The sequence below is a fragment of the Bactrocera latifrons genome, unplaced genomic scaffold (genome assembly GCF_001853355.1).
Source record: "Bactrocera latifrons isolate USDA-ARS-PBARC rearing strain unplaced genomic scaffold, ASM185335v1 scaffold_15, whole genome shotgun sequence".
In the NCBI taxonomy this organism is placed as follows: domain Eukaryota; kingdom Metazoa; phylum Arthropoda; class Insecta; order Diptera; family Tephritidae; genus Bactrocera; species Bactrocera latifrons.
In genome coordinates, this window is record NW_017534963.1 from 1,484,216 (window position 1) to 1,500,639 (window position 16,424).

The 16,424-nt window shown below is 34.0% G+C and overlaps 1 long non-coding RNA gene across 1 annotated transcript in view; it reads right to left on the reverse strand.

The window, feature by feature from the left end:
* Positions 1–2,353: 2,353 nt before the first annotated feature.
* LOC108965883 overlaps positions 2,354–16,424 on the reverse strand; it is a 39,319-nt gene continuing 25,248 nt past the window's right edge. The window contains exons 2-3 of the long non-coding RNA XR_001993145.1: positions 6,866–6,957; positions 2,354–2,427 (exon numbers count right to left, since the gene is read on the reverse strand). This is a non-coding gene — a long non-coding RNA (uncharacterized LOC108965883). The remainder of the gene's footprint in view (positions 2,428–6,865; positions 6,958–16,424) is intronic.

Here is a 16,424-nt window from a genome sequence, read left to right on the forward strand (position 1 = left end):
ACTAAAATTCAGTTTTCAATTGTAAAAAATAACATAAAATATTAATTTGAAATATAGTGTAAATGAAATTAAAGTAAAAAAGAAAAAATTATAATACAAAAAAGACTAGCAAATTTAATAACAAATAAAAAACTCAAAAATTACGCAGAGGCATTAGAAATTTAATGATTTGAAAATTCTCAGTTTTTGGCTAACAAAATTCAGCCCGAAGTGACCCAATAACAGTAAATAGCTGCTAATAAATTTACAATTATATTAATTAATAAAGAAAAAAATAAAAAAATTTCAAATGTAAAACAAACCCGGCTATTTTATTTACTTTGGATACAGTGGAGAAGCAAAGGTGAGTATGCATTTAAAAAAGCTTTAAAGAAAAATTTTAAAATATTAAAAAAAAAAAGCTGAAAATCCAAAAAATCGACAAATAATTCATTAATACAAATCGTAAATATTCCAAGAAAAAATGCAATATAATTTAAATAAGCAAGGTTCTAGTATTTCATAATAAAAAAACAAATATTTTGAAAATTTTTATGTAGGAAGCTGATAATTCAATGAAAAATCAGGACGAAAATTTTGTAAGAAGTCTGAAGAATCATAAAAATATATGTTCAAATTAAGAAAATAGGTCGTAAGTATTTCTTTAAGAAAAAATTGTGGGAAAATATTCTTTAAGGAAGCTGACAATTTATTGAAAAATCATGATGAAAAGTCGTAAGTATTTCATTAAAACAATATATGGTAAAAACAAAGTTGAAGAATCAATAAAAAAAAAACATGAAGAAAAGTTGTAAGTCTTTCCTTAAAATATAAGTAAGATTGTGTAGAAAGAGACCGGAGTCTCTTCCTTAAGAATTTATGTAATAGAAGTCGTCAGTATTTCATTTGAGGAAACGTAAAAAGTGACATTTAGCAGAATGCAAATACTAAGTGTTTATAACTTTTCGTAGAACTACGCAAACTGGCAATATTTCTCATCATTTTCTAAAGCAAACCACACTTTCTTTATAACCAATACGAAAGTATATAGGTCATAGGTATAAAATGCATTCTTCCACTTATTCCCACGAAACTTCGTTAAAAAACCATTTTGCGCTTATAACTGTGTGCCTCGTTGTTTGATGGTTGTAGATGTACATCAGTGTTTTTTATTTGCTGCACAATAAAACAAATAAATGTAGCATTAAAAACCTAATTCAAATAGCTTTGACAACATTTTTTATTTTAAGTCGAAAAAAAAATTTAAATAAAGTTAAAAATTACACTCCACTCTATTTTTAAATGAAGCGCCAAGTTCATACCTTTAATTTGATACCAATATCATCAAAATCGGTTAAGAATTAACAGAGTTATGCTAATTTGTAACAACCAACCCAATCTGTGCACGTGCACGCACACACACACACACGCACGGCGCACGCAAATTTTCATTTTGCTCAAATCGCCGATTTGCACCAGGCACCCAGAAATGCTCTGAGCACAGCAGGTGGCTGCCGCAAAAAAAATAAAATTTTGTTGCATACCCCCAAGGCGCAAGAAATTTGGCACCACACCGGAAGTGTTAACTAGACAATTTTAAACGAGCATAATTTCGCCAAATATAAGTCGGTAACGACGTTTGAGGTATGAAATGAAAGAGGAGGACGCACTGCTGACAGCATAAATAAAATAAATGTTTCAGCTTTAATCTTTACCACCAAAAATTATACAAACGCGTATGGTTTAATAACAGTGTTTGCAAATGCAATGGAAAATTCAAAGCATCACTGGTGGCAGCACCGAGACTTTCTCTTTCATTTAAGACCAAATTCAATGTTAACGATTGTGTTTTGCCTTAGTTATGCGCAAATAAGTGCAATGTGTTCGAGCTTCCGGTAGCCAAAGGAAGTTGCATACTTGCGCCTTGGGGGTATGCAACAAAATCTTAATTTTTTTGCGGCAGCCACTTGCTGTGCTCAGAGCATTTCTGGGTGCCTGGTGCAAATCGAGTATTTGACAAAATGCAAAAACGCACCGACCGCGTTGCATGTGTGTGTGTGTGTGCATGTGCAAAGTGGCACTGGTAAGTGTTTTTGCAGCATAACTCCGGCAATTATGGTCCGATTTTAATGATTTTGGTGTTGAATGAAAGGTAATGAAAGTCTGCATCGTTGCAAATAATAAAACGACAATTCTATAGTAAACAAATAATTATATTTTTACGGTTTTATTTTTTCACTCAATATTTCGCAATAATTATTAGTAATAAATTAATTTTTTATTACAGTACATAATTAATTGTCAACTATCGATAATGTAATATTTCTAGTTAATAATAAAGAATGTCCGTCACATCAACGTGCAGTATTTCAGGGTACAAATTGCTGCTCTTCTACCAGGTACTTAGGAGGGTGGAGTAGAGTGTTGCCGGTGTTGCCCAATTGGTCGCTGTAGGGTACAGAAAAAATATTTTTGCTAAATTAGAGCAATAAAGGAAAGAACATTTTTTCCATATAAAATAATTACTAATATAATATTTCGAAATATGTATCTCATTCATATGTATCATACTTTTATATATTCAGCTTTGGTATTGAACCTCCGTATGTAATAAAAATATTAACTTTCTTTAAAAAAAACACCCATTTTACTTTAAAAAAAAAGTTTCAACTGGAGACAAAAAACCGGGAATGTTGCATTTAAACTTTTTATTATTGCTCTAAAGAGTTTATATTTATTGTCGAATTGTCATTGCTTTGAAAGCACTTAATCATATATTTTTCAATTATTAATATATTTTAATTTATATTATTGCTTTCCCATAGCAAATTTTACATCGCTTTATTTATTAATACTTCTTCAATATTTAAAGCAGAAATTTTCCTTAAAATTTAGAGTGTCTCAAGCCCATAAGTACAATTATATTACCCGCTATAACATTTTATACATTATTAAGTGTCACAGTCGAGAGCAAATGTGAAGACTCGCGTTCTGCAGATAGTCAAACGTCACCTGTACATTTTTGGCGTTTTAATTTCACGATCACGTACAAGGGATGTTGAGGAAAGCACCAGAGGTAATTACACAAAACGTTCTTTGGAAATCTCTGTGTGGAAGCAGGTATATGTATATGGCACATACAAGCATACATTAAATGGAATTTGTGCTACGTGCTTATATTCAAGTAAGCCTACCATCATTCAATATGCTCGTCACATGTCCACGTTGACGACGAGAATATGTCAGTGGAATATTTCGCACATCAATTTACCTTGATTTTTTTCTTCAGCAGCAATCATTCCACGTGAAATATAATAAATTTGACACGTACTTGACACCTAGACGATAAGACTGYACGCCAAAGAAATAATAATAATAATACATAAAAGAAGAATAAAAAAGAAAACGGAGGTAGAAAGTGAAATTTTGTGTCGGTAGATATATATAAGTAAAGCTGAAATTTCGGAAGGCTTTGAGAACGTCAAATAAAGTAGTTTCATGTGGGCATACAGGTGGTCGAAGATATTCCATAAATATAAAAACTAAAATTAAGTAAAATTTCTAAATTTCTCACCAATTGTTTTGGGTGAATGTCATTGCTGTATTTCCATAAGCTTTTTTTTTTTTTTTTTTTTTTTTTTTTTTTTTTTTTTTTTTTTTTTTTTTTTTTTTTTACTGATGTTAGACCAGATTCAAAGCAGACAGAGGCGAAGATGGAGAATACAACCCTATATTTATAAGGAAGATGAAGACTTTAGCACCTACCTTCTGTGGTTTACAGCTCGGACCTAAAGACTATACTACATTCGACAGCAAAAAATGTAAACAACTGACAAACTGACTCCAAATGTTAAAAAAAGTTTCTTGACTTTGCTAAATGTAAACAAAGGATATGTACTAGGCTGAATGTAAACAAAATACTCATTGATCTCATAAAATGACCCACAAAATGTAAAATAAGGTTGTTGACTTGGCTAAATATAAAAGATTGTTCCTGGCTTGGATAAATCAAAACAAAGTGATCATTGATCCTATATAAATAATATAAATAAAAGTGTCACTAACTACAATTGAAAAAAGGTTCACTGACTCCAAATTTAAACAAACTTTTTTCACTTGTTTTTATGTAATCAAGATTGTTGACTTAGCTAAAATTTGTTAGCATATTTTAGTCTTGAAAATCCATAAATTTTCTGGCAACAAATCCAATGTAAGAAAAATCGTTTCATGTAAATGTCTCAAAGCGATAGAACTCCTCATTGGAATTTTAAACCTGCGGAATAAAACCCCAGTGAACCGCGCCACCTTTACTAAATAAAACGACGAACATCAGATTGATTTTTGACCGACTTTGAAGTGTTTTATATTGCTGTATTGTCAAGCATCTCTTTAGCAACCTCTACTACACTTTCAGTCAAGCATTGACACGCTTCATACCCAAAACATTGACATTAACCAAAACAAAACATGTGTTGAGTCGATCCATAAGGGACAGAGACCCTTTACTATCTCTCTGGTGACAACAAGATGATTTTGAACAACTGCTTTTTTAACAGAAAACTATGTGATCATCATTAGTAGAGGTGAACGCAAGACTTCAGTGAGTTCACAATACTTAGGTATACTTGTGCTGATGATAAAGTAGGCTCCAGAAAAATTTTTGGCAACTCTTCAATGACTCCGTATTTACAATTCCGTTGGATACACAAAAGTTAAAAGAAACTGAAAACATCTTAATTAAAAGTATATTTGATTTAAAAAAATTTTCAGATTAAGGTAATTTCTTAATTCTTTGTGATCCTTTCAAAGCCAAAAGTTCTGCAAAAATCGAATCAAGTGGTAGTCAGATGATGATTTAGGCGGGATTTAGTTTCAATTTTCTCGTCTTTGAGTGACACTGCTGCAAGTGATTTCTAGGTTGGTATTACTGTGTAGTATTCAATTGACTTTCTGGAGTACACAAAATATATTTGACTATTTTTATGATGAGTGATATCTGGTGCCGAAACATTCAGAATTATGGAAAAGACCACATGCGATATTTGTTGGTCGCGTGAAAATGTTTTTGATTGGAAGAAATTATTAAAAGATGGGCGAGAATTAGTAGACGACGAACCACGTCTAGGACGACGCTAAATATGAACCAATGATCAACAAATCAATAAAATAAAGAAATCGTTGTTTAGGAACCGACTGTGTCAGATATTTTACTGGCGTCGTTGGAATATCCGATAGATCAATGAAAACCATTTTGAAAGATCATTTGGGACTAAGAACAGTAATAGCTTAACTGGGTACAAAATCAGTCAAATTTCTTCGCAAAACTGCGAAACGTTAAAGTCTGTGAAACAATGCTTTCCAACTGTCAAAATATCATAAAACGTATTACTACTATCGAAGAGGCTTGTATCAATGTTTACGACCCGGAAACAGACGATCATTCACCTAAATAACGTGGCAAAGGTCAAAAATCAAGATTATGTTGAGAGTTTTCTTCAATTGTCGAGACGTAGTGCCCTTCGAATTCGTTCAAATCTTAAAAACTGCCAACCAGGAATATTATTTGGGTGTTATGTGTCGTTGGCGTGAATCTATTCGTAAAAAGAGCGTGGATTATAGGCCGCCAACTCATGGTTTTTAATTCTTCCTTAGGATTTAGCCAACTTTTCAACCAATACCGTACCGCAAGCACCGTTTTCATCTGAGTTACCTCTAAGTGACTTTTAGCTATTCAACAGACCCCAAACGAACGGAGTAACCATTAAGACATTAAACGTGAATCGGTACGCGTGTTGAAGACTATTCGGGAAATTTACTTCAACAACTGTTTCAGGGATTAGAAAAAATGTTGGCAGAAGTGCCTTAGCGGCCAAGGTTTTGAAAAATTAATAAAGAACTTTAAAATTATGAACAAAATCTTGCTATTTTTTCACATAGTAGTATCTGCCCTATATGCAGACTAAGATTTATGCTAATTTTTCCCATATGAGATTGCGAGTGTTCAAAGATTGCATGACATTACTTCTTATTTGCACTCAAAATGCGCTATTAGAATTCGCATCAGGTGAAAAGTTACAGCATTTGACATACGACATGCTGACAGAGGACACTGCCCCTGAACTGTCAAGCTGTACTTGATGCTGATTCTTTGCACTCTCATTTTATTTCATTTTCCCATGCAGCTTTAAGATATCTCCGTGTAAATTTCGATAAAGTTCTTGAAACAAACAACATTAAAATTCGCAAACAATATTTTCTCACAAATGTTGCGTATACGCCCTGCCGCCCAGCACTTGCGCTGATTGTCGAGTGCACATGTGTATGTAAATATGTGTGTACCTGTTGTGTATATGCTACTTAGCGGTATCTTTACATCAGCTGTACATGTGTGTGTGTGTTGCCACTTGCTTGTAATGTGTTTAAAAGTTTTTTCATTAGCAACATTAATTTACAACCAACTGAGGCTGCCACCAACAGCGACAACACCGCCAAGGTTGCACACAGTGACTGGGGTGAAGAATATACAAAACAAAAAGAAAAAAACAATATATGGAAAACGAATGAGAATTTTTATTGCATTTTGCTTCAACTGAAGCGAAAATCACACGGCGCTGAGGGAGCTTTTAAAGTTCTTTCACCCACACACACACACACACACACATGTACATACATTGTCATGTTTTATAAGGAAAGATAACGGCACATGTGTAGCCAGTCAGCCGCATCACATATCATTGATTAATTATTTGTGAGATACCGCTGCTTAACCGTTGATATAAACACAAGCACTCATTCACGCACACATACACAAATACTTGCCGAGGCACACATGTGTAACCTCCACCCCCTGACACCGGTGCGCAAAGCTTATAATTTCACTGCTTACCTCATTTTCGTCACATCTTCAATTACGCGGCTTGTCGCCACATGCGCCCGGCTCGTACCACCAAACGTTGATGCCAGCAAAAAAATGAAAATCTGTAAAAAACAACAAGAACAAAGTCATTATGGTTGACATCTGCGCTTCTTATGCGCTTGATTATTTCAGACTTTAAATACAGGCTATTATTGTTGTATGTCTTGCTGTCGCTTTCGCTGGTTTTCAGCGCTGTCATCTACTTCATTGAATTTGCTAAGCTAAAAATCAAGTTTTTCTACCGAAAAATGCGTCCACCGTCGCCTGGTGCTTGCTGGCTGAATCACTTCTTTACGCTTGTGTATATGAGTTTGTGTGCTGGTGTGTTGGTGTATTTGTGTGGTTGCCCGAAATGACATTCGCAAATGCGGAATGGAGGACACAGCTGTATAATTTTGCGCATTGTGTTTTCGGTGAAAAATTAAAACAAAAATTGAAAGGCGCTAAACTTTTCAAGTGCCGTTGGTGAAGCGACAATGAAATGGCAAAATTTAAAATCTTCAATTTCAATGCACAAGTCTATCTTGTTAAGAGTTTGCTAAAAATTTCTTCAGCGCATTTTTTGCGCTTTTTCGTTTTTAATACGCTTTTATTAGCTTCACTTGCATGTATGTATGTATGTTTGTTTGTAACTTTTTTAAGTGGTACTGAAACCTAGAATATTTGAGCGACACTGTAGGAAGGCGATAGTAAGTTTAAGCAGCTCACGAAAAATATGCGCATAAAAGTATGCAAAATCTATATAAAACTAGTTTTGGCGCCACTGGAGTAGCATATATACATGTATCCTTAAAGAAAGTATACCATATATAGATATAGTATATATATTAAGAAGAACCACCAGAAGAAATAACATCAAATAATGCAAAACATGTGACTTTTAGGTAATAAAACAATTAATACTTATAATAAAATTTTTGTAGTAAAAAAATTTCGTATAATTATTATAATTCGATTACGTTAAGTAGCTTCATGGTAGAATCCAAAAATTGGTTATTAATTTTAAGAAGATCTTCGTCAAGGTGGTGCATAGAAACTGGCCCGAATAATATTCAATTATGCATTTGAAGCAATCCAAAAAAAAAAAAATTATTTAATTGAAAAGAACAGGTCAATACACAGGAACTGAGACACAGATGGCGCTGCTAGAATTAAATCCATACGATTTTTAATTAGCACTAACCTCCAAAAGATGTGTGAAGCATTTTTTGTTATTGTTAAAAAGAAAATTCTCGTGGTGATAAAATATTGCTTTTTTATGTGAAATAATACAGTGGAAGCAAAAGTTTGGCTTGATGACGAGTTTCTGAATACTGTTCCAGAAAAATCAACCATCAGGAATTGGTATGCTCTATTTAAAAGTTGTGGATTGCTCACCGAAGACGGTGAACGCAGTGGCCGGCCAAAAAAGTTGTTACCGAAGAAAATATCAACAAACTCCACAAAATAATTTTGGAAGACCGTAAAGTGAAAATGCTTGAGATAGCAAGCACTCTAAAGATATCAACTGTATGTATATATCACTTCTTTCACGAGTATCTGGTTATGAGAAGGGCCGCATTCGAAGTTAGAGAATGTGTTGCTTTGCCAATGAATTGCAGCGTGTCACAAGTCAGTGAAAACGATGGCAAAATCCATGAATCAAGCGTGGAACCGCTTCCGCGTTCACCGTATTCTCCAAGTCTCAGAGGTCTCACCTCTAGCCACTATTCCTGTTCCCAGATCTGAAAAGAATGCTCGCTGGGAATGAATGAAGATGCGATCGACAAAACTGAGGCATATTTTTTGAAGCGAGGGACAACTCGTACCAGAAACATGACAACTAAAAGTTGAAAGATCGCTATAATCAGTGTATCGCCTTTAAAGGGAGGTTTGTTGAAAAAAAAAAAACGATTTTCACCAAAAAATATGTTTCACTGTGATTGAGATGTTATTCACAGATATTTCTTTCAACAAAATTTAAAAGCAACTTATTCCTCATCTTCTATCGATGGCTACCGACTTTTTATGTATATCTGCAAGTCTATAAGTCTTTGGTTGCGTGGACTTTTCGCTGGTGCATCGCCTTTCTTACATGCCAGAAGCTTTTACAGTTTATGATTCCATATTCTTCGATATGCATATAATAGAAAAAGAATAATGAGCATAATAGTAAATTTTTGTATGTCGTTGTAGGGATCTGCTGCCATCCTTTGGTAAGAGTTATTCTGCACTTGATCTTCATACTTAGATTATTGACAAATTTCTGCTGGTTCGAAAATACACAAAATTCTTTACTTTTCAAATGTACAGCTGCCAACAGTGACTTAGTCGCCATGATGCAAGGCATCTATGTATGCGGTTTGCAGCTACTTCTTTTTGCTTCTAGGCTGGAAAAGACTGCGTTGATTGCTCTGTTGTTAAGGCGCAGGAGGTGAATATCATCTGCGTGTATCAATAGCATTACTTTTAAATTATTATTTGGTTTCTGTGTTCATTCCTTTCAAACATTTCTAGCAAAGGTCAAGCTTTTCTACCTTAGCTCCCATTTTTTTAGATACCCCAAGCACTGTTTTTTTCGCTGACCACTTACAACTCTAAGTTAAAATAACTTTGCTTAAAAACGTCGATGTACCTCTTAGCGCGGATAAACCGACAGTTGTTTCTAAAGATGGCAAAATCAATAGAATAAATTTCTAGATATCTCTAGAATATCAAAATAACTGAAAGGATTTCACTTTTATCTAAGAAGTAGCATCCTGCAGTCAAAGACAGCAGCATGGTAAATGTCCAAATTTTGAAAACCAAACCGAGAAAAATATATTTTTTCTTCACAGTTGGCTGTTATTCCATCAAAATAGACCAGCTCCCTCTGATCTGCTGGCTGCTAATGTCTGAGTTTCGCCATGCATAGTTGTTTCTTATAGGATATAACCATAAAATGTTAAAGGGTTAGTTATCCTCCTGGTACTTTTAGACATCGCACCGAACTGGCGGGAATGCAAATTAAAGCTTGTGCAAAACAACCATTTTCTGATTAATAAGTTCGAACACAGAAGTTCTTCTTTTATATGGCTTTACAAAGATAGACGTGTAGCAATCCACCTGCCTAGCCTAATTATCCTCCTCAGAGACCAACTAAGGCAGTTTGTGGATGTTTTACCTTTGTTTCGCCCAACCGATGACTGTCAGTTTTGCGACATTGATGCGATTCACATACTCCATGCAGTAGAGTTTTCATTACTAATTTAATTCAATCTAATCCAAAAATATTAATTTAATTTAGTTGAAATTGAAGTTTGGCATTCTAAGTATTTTCTCAAAATCTGACAGAATTCACTTTCTCAACGTATAATATAAAGGAAGTGCAGCTTTAGTGACAACTTTTTAGATGCTGCCGGCTCTTATTAACTTTGGCGCTTAAAATTAATACGTAAAATATAAGGAGAAGTTTGCTGGCGTTCTTTGGTTGTAATTTGACAATATCTTATGGGAAAGAATATATACCAAAAATTAACATAGGCAGATATAGACTCTCGCCAGCATTAGAACCCAAGAATATTCTCTTTCATTGTGTGTTCGGAGAACAAACAAACATCATGATGACATGATTTGCACACAGATTCATTGTTGGTATTTAAATTGCTCAAACTAATCATAAACCTTATCATGGAAAAAATGTAGCAGAAATTTTCAAAGGTAAGTAGCAATTTTAAAGAGTATAATAGTCCTAGGAAGGTGTGTGGTGCAACATTAATTTGTTCCTGAGGGGTATATGATCAAAACGGATTTCTATTTGGTTGCATTGAAGCGTTTGTGTGAAACTAAACGTCAGGAACGGCCGGAATTGTGGAAGCATTATGCACCTTCGCATCGAGCGACGATTATGACCGAATTTTAATCAAAAACGCAATGAATACCATCGATCAACCACCATATCCACCAGATTTGGATCCGTGGGACTTTTATCCCCAAGCGGAAATATACGCTCCGTGGAACCCATTTTCAGTCGAGAGATAAATCAAAGTTTGCTGAAGGAGCTGAAGGCCATCCCAGAAAGTGCTTATGAAAGCTGTTTCGAGGATTAGAAATATCATTGTTACATATGTTGGGGATTACTATGAAGGCGTAAATTGTTTGCAGTCAAATTTTGCTGCTTTGCTTTCTGTTTAAAACATTTTTTACTCGAAATATTTTTTACTCGAATTTATGTACATTTTGTTAACGAATCTATCATATCATCAGCCATTTATATCAGTTGTAGCTGTGATAAAGCCTTATTTCTGATTTTTGGCTCTAAAACAAAACATCGCAATTGATTTGAAATATGTGAAAAATATAACAAATATCTACAGTGAAATATTTTGCATTCTTTTCTATAAATAAACTTATTAAACACAAATCATAAGAGCTTTCCACTCAAACAAATAAATAAATATACAGTATATAAATGAAAAATGTAAGAGCAGTACTTGTTGTTAGCACTTCTCAACACTCAGTATTGGCTGACATGGCGTATGAGTGATATTTTTATTAGCGAAAGCAGTGCTATGACTGATTTGAACCAGCAAATTGCCACTTAAAGCAAACAACGCCGTTTGTGGCGAAAGCTAAGAGCGACCGAAATTCGCGCTCGTTAAAGTTGCATTGAATATGAGTGACTGTAAAAACTTTAGAGTCGCTTGTGATGAAAGCTAATAAAACCGTATATGTGTGTTAGTATTTGAAATAAATAAAAAATGCAAAAAACAACAGGAAACTAGCAAATCATGCACAAAAGTACTTTTCAACAATCGCTTAACAGCCAGCTATTCATTATGATTGCTCTTGGGTGGCAATTGTGTTGAAAATCAAAATGAAAATGAACATGCAGCAACACACAACTGTGCGGCCGAGGCCTCTTGGCTGCCACGCTTCGGTAACAAATCAATTTTCCACACTGTTTCACATATACAAACAATCAGCAGCGAAGTAAACTGACTTCGAAAAGTGATTTTTATGCCAACACTTGTGTCTCTTGCCGCTGAATGTTATTTATATATATGAGTATATATATATTTATTATATAACTATATACATATATATAGCAGAGATGTGTGCAGGAAAGCCCAAAGGATAAAGCTCATTAAATATGATCTTGGTTGTCGTACATTCAACGAATGCTTTGTCGCATTGTCTGCTCATTTCCAATAGAAGGCGATTTCTCAAAATTATGACATAACATGAAATTTATTGTTGACTTATATGTAGACGTATACATATGTTCTACAGGGTGGTTTAACTATTACAAAGCTAGATTCTTTTATTGAAGGTTCGCAAAGTATTCAAAATTTTTACCGTCGAGTGACTTTTCAGGTTTTAAGGAAAAACTAGTCAGTGGAGTATTTAGGCAAGTTTGGGAGGAAGATCTTTTTCATTTTAGGTGCTTGAAATATCATAATATGACCAAACACTTGCTGTTGGCTGATTTGTGTATCAACAATCAAAAGTGTTTCAAGGAAAAAAACAAAAAGGAAGAACAGATGGATGTAAAACCGCTATGCCTACTTGCAAAAGAATGACATGTTATAATAAGGGACCAATAACTGACCGCCCAGATCCCCAGATTTCACTCGAAAATAAATAAAAAAATACAGCTCTCTAGGAAACTTGACCAACTGACTAATTGGGTATTCGTGCTGAAATCATCGTTAAATCGCACGAGTTGTCGAAAAAACTAATCGAATATCAATCAAAAAGCGGTAAAAGCGACCACAATAATCATATTTTATTAAAAATATTCGAAATTAATAATACCTTTATGATATAAAACAGGGATACTCGAAAAATAATGGAAACCGAATAAAACAGTTTAACAATATTCCAAAGAGATACGAAAAAGTAATCGAAAATTAACCAAAAGAGGTGGAGGCGATCCAAAGATTTGTATTTTATTTTAAAACAAAATTTTGAAATAAACTATAGACGATTCAAATAATATATTCCAAGGAAATAAATGTTCGAAAACGCGCCGAAAAGAGGTAAAAGCGACTAAAAGATTAATATTTTACATAGAAATAATCGAAACAAATTCTCGAAATTCGAGAGATTTTTCGAACATCTCATGACCGAAAATTAATTGAAAAGTGCTAAAAGCGACCACAAAAATATTGAAAACAAATAGAAAAGTAGAATAAAAATATTTCAAAGAGATACGAAATAAAGATTTCATAAAGAAATCTAAATATGGTTAAAGCGAGCAAAATATCAATATTTCATTGTAAAATTTTTCGAAATAAACTATTGAGGATTACAAAAATATATTTCAAAGAAATAACTGTTCCAAAAAGTAATCTAAAACATGCCGAATAGAGATAAAATGACCAAAATTGTTATATTATGTAAAAATTATAGAAAAAAATTTATAAAAGACCAAAAATATTTCGATGAGAAAAGTTCGAATATATAAATGAAATAATCAACAGGAGCAACCACACGATCGAAAATTCATTAAAAAATTATATGAAAAAAACTATAGGAGATAAACAAATATTCCAAAAAGTCACATGTTCGAGAAAGTAATCAAAAACTAGCCGAAAAGAAATTAAGACGACCAAAAGATTAAAAAATCATATAAAAATTATCAAAATAAAATTTTCCTAAAATACAACAAATATTTCTAAGGGAGAAATAAACCTCAACGCTATTGATAAAAATATTTAAAATAAGTTGTTAAGGATAAAAAACTATTTCAAAGAGAAAGATGTTCGAAAATGAGCAGAACGGCACTAAAAGCAATACTATTCATTTAAGAAAAGATTCCAACAAATTGCAGTGGAGGAAAAAAACCTTTTTAAGAAGAGGAATGTTCGAAAAAATCTCGAAAGGAAGAACTAGTTTCGACCACTTGGTTGTTAATTTTTTAAAACATATGCGAATTGTATAATAAGCGGTGATATATAAAAAAAATCGAGGCGTTTTTAAGTTTTCACTTTTCAACATGAAAAACCGCACACCCTGTAATTGCATCAAATATTTTCTCTTCGTTTACCTCCCTCTTATCCCTCTTATACAGTTATTTGTGCGACGTAAAATTTACAGAACTTCAATCGTAATGCTGTGTGTTGCACCATTTGTGGCTGTTGATTAGTTTCACTAATGCGCCACACTAGTGCACACACACATACAAAAACACATAGTGTACGAAATTTATGCGGGTGAGAGAGTGTATAGTATTTTGTTTAACTTTTAAATAAAGAGAGAATGTAGCAACTAAAATTCAGCAGCAACAATGAAAGCAACAATAAGAAAACCATGCGTCGACAAGCACTGAAAAGAATAAGCAATCGAAATCATCATTTTTCACACACACACATACATATATATAAATACATACAATGTGTATTTTTTTGCTGCGTTTTTCATGCGTAAATTGCCATTTCTTTCTTACTTTCTCACACACCCACACGCACGTCTATCCATGTGCGTGTATTTCAGATTTATTTTTGTATATTATTATCTATCTATGTATATGTATGTGTGTGTTCACACACAAACTTCACGCATTTTAAGCTCTCTCCTTACACTTCAGAAGCGCACCTTTCCGCCCACTTTCTTCTTGCTTGCTCTCTTCTCTGCTCGCCCTCTCCCCATGCCATACTCTGAACAATTTGGGTGAAAATGAAAATTGCTTATTTCCTCTTGAATGTGCAGTTAAGTGAAGCGTTAAAAATGGAATTTCATTTCATTCCCATCTTACCGCACTTTAAAGTTTTCCCTCACGCACACACACGCGGCCACTCATTCACACTCATATACGCACGTGTGTGCTGGCGAATTTGTATGTGGAATGCATAATCGCTTACATTAGCAAGTCAGCAAAATGTGTTTAATGAAAAAAACTCTTTCAGCGAACTTTAATTTGTGTGAGCGAGACGAGCGTGCGCTTGGCTTTTATTATACTTTCGGAAACTTTGTGGAAAAGTTGAAATTATATGAAATTTAAAGTGCTTAAGAAGAATATGATTAGCCATAATGTGATGGTATCGGAAATGAAAGCTGCTTGGTTGGTTAATGGATCCGGGTATTTTAGAAAGCCATATTTTTACACGAAGTATAATTATTTGCTTGAATTCATTCATATTAGAGTGGAAAAAGTTACATTAACTGTAACTGAAGGTGTTTTACCCATTTGGTTATACAAAAGTCGCTTTTCTTGCATATATAATACATCGAATTAACAAATACTTGGGAGTATTATCCGAAACTTTTAAATTGAACCTGCATATAACTTCGTGGACACATATTTATTAGCTTATTTCTATGAAGTTTCAACTTCAACACAGGGTCAATGCGGAAATTCTCATTTTTTTTATAATTGAAAGCACACAAAGTACAACTTGTATAAGAATCCAAGCGGGTCGATCTTTCCAAGCGACATAACTTAGCTCTGGGTTTTTGAAAAGTTCCAAGAAGGTCCGACGTTTTCTAGCCACCTTTTACTTAGCCATGTGGTTCATTTCTGGCCCAATAGGTATGTAAACATGCAAAATTTACGCATTTGGGACGAGGAACAACCTGAATAGTTTGAAATCGGTGTGGTTTGTGAACCGGTAGAATCATTGGGGCATATATCTTCAAAAACTGAATATTTGGTGCCTGAAATTGAAGTTCGTAATTTCGGCGACATTTGGTTTGAAACAGACGGTGCCACTTTCTACACATGGTATGAATGATTGGATTCATTGGGAAATCACTTGAGGGAGCAGATAATTTCACGTCTTGGGCCGGTCGACTTTTCGAAAATTCAACTCAACAATGGACCATCGGAGACGTGCCGTGGTCAACATAAAGAAAGGAAGGAATGTTCTTTTGAATTATAATAAGCATCCATGCTCAACCACACATATGCGTCACCTAATTAGAAAATTATTCAATACGGCCTGAAGCATTGCAGTCGGCATTGCTGAAATTATCAAGCGGAAGGTGGAGTTTCTTTCAAAATAGTGATGCTCTTGAGAACTTCGAATCAATTTCTGACTATCGACATCTTTGCATCCTCGAATTAAATACTGAATGCTTTCGCTCCGTTCTCATACCTGCAAGCGAAGTATTGCTGTCAGAAATACTATGGAATAAGGGGACTATCAGCTTCAGTATGGATTAGTTAAAGATCAGGAGAAATCTGTTGGCATAAATAAGATCCGGGTACCCGTGTCGATATCATAGTTTCAGTCAGTTCCTCGACCTCGTGAATAAATTTGCAGGTGTCGGTGTTATTATAAAAAATAACATTTGGATGGAATCAACTTGCATTACATTACAGAAACTGAAGGAAAAAAATACAGTTGAAAGTTGAAGTTTCCACAAACTGTCCCAGGAATATCTACGGATCAAGATTAGCATGTTAAGTTAAAGACATAGTGAAATGTGCACAATGGAAGCACAAAAGATGATTTTACTGACAAAAACATGAAAAGTGTACACAAAATAATTTTGAGTGACAGGGAAGTCAATTGGTTCAAGATAGCAGGCACTCTGACGATATCAATTGAATGTGTATATCATATCA